Source organism: Rutidosis leptorrhynchoides, chromosome 4 (genome assembly GCF_046630445.1).
Source record: "Rutidosis leptorrhynchoides isolate AG116_Rl617_1_P2 chromosome 4, CSIRO_AGI_Rlap_v1, whole genome shotgun sequence".
Classification (NCBI taxonomy): Eukaryota; Viridiplantae; Streptophyta; class Magnoliopsida; order Asterales; family Asteraceae; genus Rutidosis; species Rutidosis leptorrhynchoides.
In genome coordinates this window covers 405,684,493-405,690,000 of record NC_092336.1, presented here as the reverse complement: position 1 = coordinate 405,690,000, position 5,508 = coordinate 405,684,493, and positions in this window count along the sequence as shown.

The following is a 5,508-nucleotide window of genomic DNA, read 5'->3' as shown; positions in this document are numbered from 1 at the left end:
TTAATTTTTGTTATTTACTTTACGCACTTTATTTATCGTCATTTAATTTCTGTTATTTATTTTTGCGCAATTTACATATCGGGACACGTATACAAGGTTTTGACATATCATATCGACGCATCTATATATATTATTTGGAATAACCATAGACACTCTATATGCTGTAATGATCGAGTTCGCTATACAGGGTTGAGATTGATTCTATAATAATATATATAATTTGAGTTGTGATCGAGTCTGAGACATGTACACGGGTCACGATATGTATTAATTAATACGAATATTATATATTAAACTATATATGAATTATTGGACTATCAACTGTGGACTATCGACTGAGGACTAATAACATTGGACAATTAAAATGAATTAAAATATTGATTATAACATATGAAACTAAACATTCCTTCAAGTTTGCCACTTGATTTCATCTTAAACTTCATTTGTATCTTGACGATTACAATCTACATTCAAACCTTTCATGATTCTTGAAAACACCTCAATCGAGAGGATGAATCAACCGCACTTCAGCTACGGAAGGAAAGATTAGTGCATATAGTTATGCACCTAAAAACACTCAGAACCTGAGTAAACGATTAACATTTATCTGTGCTAGCTCCTTTGGCATTGTTATTACTAAAAATAACATTTCAACTCTTTTTCCAATTAGCCAATTTTGTCATAGCTTCAGCAAATCAAACTTCGACTTCCATTCGAATTAGCCTTATTATAACCTCGATATATAAGTTTGCCTGTCGTCATCGTTACCGAGGAACCGTTTATATTCCACCACATTAGTAGTAAAACTTACCAGCAACTTCAATGAATTTGGACTTTTTGAAAAATCATTATATTCATTGAAACCCTATTCATATACTCATTCACATCTTATAACGAGAATTGCCATTCTAATTACCGAGAATTTGTAATCAGTATTTTGAAATCTCGCAGCATGTCTACAACAACAGATATATGTATACATATGACATTCATATCTTAGAATTATGATCTTTTATTCTGAAATTCTGAAAAGCACCCAGTCTACGAATCAATACTCCAAATTTTGAGGAAGCTGAATGAAGCAGCAGAAACCGTAGACAACCGTAAACGACCTTAACCGTCGAAAGTTTGATGATAAAGAATGGAGTATTGGAAACACTCAATAGAAAAAAATTTAGTACCGAAAAGCGAATATTGCGAAACCATGAAGGAAGCCGTGGACAAATCACAAAGAATAAGTTTGACTTCAAAGAATCCAAATGATTCAAAGCCTGCTGAAGTGTTTAGCGAATATCTTGCTCCTTACTCTAAACCATTGCGGACAATAGTTTCCATCATCCTCTGATCTTAGATATTCAAATATATTATCGTATCTTTCATAATAAATATCCTCCATATTTCTGAAGATATTTTCATAACTATTTTTATCTGAAATTATTAATCTCTTCGTGCTATCAGTGTACATCATATAGAAACTGTTAGTTTCTATATTCTGTAAACTTTCGAGCTTAAAATATGAATGTTATTGAAGTAATGTTGGGGAACTGATGCATGAGTTAGTATAATATAATGACACTTGATCAACGTTATTATATTACAGTAAGTCATGCTGAGTTTCTAAATAGGACATGATGAATCACAGATTATAACGTCATCATGTGCCATGTTACACGACTCTTATATTTTATCTGATATATAAACATATCAAGAACATATTTTCTTGATAGTTCTATCTTTCCCGGATATTCTGGTAATTTGACGAATCAAGATCGTGCTATTACCATTTCTTTCTTAGAACATTAACTATGTTCATTTCGAAATTCATATCTATGAATTCTGGACCGTTACTCGCTTTACTAGAGGTCGAGAGGATAATAAAAAGGCAAAGAGATCCAAAATATAAGAGAAAATATAAAGCCCAATAACAACACGGAGGTTACAAACCGTGGATATTAATACGAATAACAATATAAAGACACGGTAGAATTAAGTATAGTATCACCCCAAAGTAATAATAGAAGGAAACAGATTTTTCTGATGGAAGATTGAAAAGAAGGATGATAGAAATGATAATTAGAAAAATATCAAGGATTAGAACTGGATTAAGCATTTTCAATTTTTTTTTTGATGTATGAACTAAGAAAGAAAGTATAGAAATGGTGAGAATAATGGAACGGAAGAGCTTAATTTATAATGGAAATATCCGACAGAATAATCGAAGCAGATCACCGTATTTAATTAGAGAGATCTTAATTTCCTTATTCACCGAAGAATCAAATCTTTTAGATTTCGAGGATTTTCTTTAAATCCCTTGAATTCCGAAATTCAACAAAGACAATGTCAAAAGCTAAGACGCACCTTATTTTTTAAATTCAATAATTACTAGTCAAAAGTTATGATGAAACTTGTCTTTCTCATGTTACTATTTTGTGATAACTTCACTCGTACGCTTCGCATAATCGAATCGTTTTGGCTATAGTACTCAATGATGATGAAACTCTATTTATCAATTCATATTCATCATGAAACATTTTTATTGTTAGCCATGACCACCTCACTCAAATTTCGGGACGAAATTTCTTTAACGGGTAGGTACTGTGATGACCCGGGAATTTCTGACCAAATTTAAACTTAATCTTTATATGTTTCTGACACGATAAGCAAAGTTTGTAATGTTGAGTCTCAAGTACTTTGAACTGTTTCATAAAATCATTTGACCTTTGACTATGCCCGACGATTCACGAACAATTGTGTATAAATAAAAATATAGATATATATATACATATAAATCCTATACATAAGTAGTATTATATATATTGTAATATATAAATATTAAAGATTCATTAAATGGCGTAATTGATAGATATGATATAATAAATGGTAATATATCATACGTAATTACAAACTAATGTAAAATTTCTATATTATTATCATTACTTACATTACTAATAATTGTATCATTAATATTATACATATGAAATTTGATATATATAAAATATTATTATTATTATTAGTATCATTGTTATTATTAATAACATTAGTATAAATAGTATTATTGTTAATAATAATATTATTGTTATATAGTTCATAATAATAATAATAATAATTATTATTATTAGCAATAATATTATTACTATTACAATTATATTTGTATTACTATTATTTATAAATAATAAAGAGTATTATTATGGTAATTACAATTATTAACAAGATTAGTTATAATCTATAAATATATATATTATTGTAAGAATAATTAAAAGTATAACTTAGTTATAATTTAAATGTCATTAGTTATTGTTATTACTAATAATTTCATTGTTCATATTGTTATTAATAATTATCATTATATATATAAGTAACACTATAAGAACTATCATTTATATTGTTACTACCAATATTACCAATGACATAATTATGATTTTAGTTATTAATACGATTATTATTATTATTAGTATTATTATGATATTATTATTATTAATATTTTCATTATTAATCCTCTTAGTATTATTATGGGTATTTTTACTTTATTTTAATAATATTAATAATATAATTATTAATATAATTATTAATTATTTATATTAATTAAATATAACATAGATTAAATAAAAAGACATAAAATACGCGAGATCCATTACTCCTATCAGATTTTTTTATTTATTTTTTTTACCCATCTATTCTGCTCGTGACCTTCTTTCATCTATCACCAACCCTACATGAAGATTTTGATCAATTAATTTTTGGAAGATAGTATACAAACCGCACCTTATAATCCTTCGCAATTAATTAATCATGCGGAGTCTTTATTTATTTATTTATTCCTTTATTTTTTTTCCTTCTGTTCTGTTCTTCATTCTGCCATACGAAACCCATTAGACATAAATTTGATTCAAGGCAAGTTGAAGGAAAGTGGAAATGCAGAAGAGATCCAATTTAGGTCGTGAATCTTTCTGTAAGTTTTCAAATCTTAATTTGCAAAATCAAACAGGAATTTGGGAGTCAAAGATAAGGTTTAAAAAGTCAAACAATTTTTCAATGAAGAAATTCGAGCTTTCTGTTTTGATATAAACTAAATTGATAATTCCTAAAGTTTATAAGAGTGATTTACTACCTAATTCATGAAGAAATCGTGTTCTAAAACATTCGAAAATTTGAATTTGATGTTTGAGTTTGTATTAGTGTTCTTCGTGTCTGCTACTGCTTATATTTTTTTTATTTTTATTTCTGTTTGTCTGATTGATCAAGATACAATTAAAGGACGTTTCCATTTCAATTTCAAATCATAAATCAAAATTTCAATTCGTGATAATGATGATTGGAGATTTTTTTTTATTTTTTTTACCTGTTATTGAAGAAGAAGATGAACAGGGCATTCGTTTCATTCCTCATGTTCTCTTCATTCGATTAAACCCAACAACTTATTTCATATGTTTTCTGTTTCGTCTATAATTCCTGAACCAAATCATTGTTGCTGCTATGGATTTCGATTCCAGCCTGGAAATTTATGAAGAAAAATGGAAACAGTTTAATCAGGTTAAATGGGTTCAGTTGGGATTTAATTCTGATAAAGCAGAAGTAGTGGGGTGGTGTTGAGTGTTAGTGTATGAACTAGAGGTCTCGGGTTCGAGTCCCTCATGGAGCGTTATATTTTTTTAAGCCTTTCTCACATAAGGTAGTTTCATTTTTTTTTATTATTGTTATTATTATCATTTTCATTATTATTATTATTATTGTTATTGTTTTTATTATTATTATTATTATTATCATCATTATTGTTATGTAAGTATTAAGTATTAGTATTATTAGTATTACTATTGTTAGTATTAATATTTATTATGACTATTGTGATTATTATTGTTATTGCTATTGTTAGTATTATCATATAATATTATAATTATTATTATTGTTACTGAGATAAATATTAGTTATCGGTTATGATTATTAAGATTATTATTATTATTATTATTATTATTATTATTATTATTATTATTATTATTATTATTATCATCATTATATTAATTACAATTATGTTATTATTACTATCTGTATCAATATAAGTAGTTTTTATTAATGTGTATTGTTATATAAATATTAACATTCTTAATCATATCTCTCACTAACAGAAAGATTAAAATTTTTACAATTATTATTATAAATATTAAGATATTTATCCCTAATAAAGTTGTTAACATTATTACCTTTATTAATAAAATTAAGTATTATAATTATTATCATTATTACCAATATTAATAAAATTTTTGTATCATTATAATTACTAGCTTTAACAAACAAATATATATATATATATATATATATATATATATATATATATATATATATATATATATATATATATATATATATATATATATATATATATATATATATATAGTTGATACATATAACATAATAAAAGCAATATTTTCATAAACCAAAAGAATATATAAGACATATATATATATATATATATATATATATATATATATATATATATATATATATATATATATA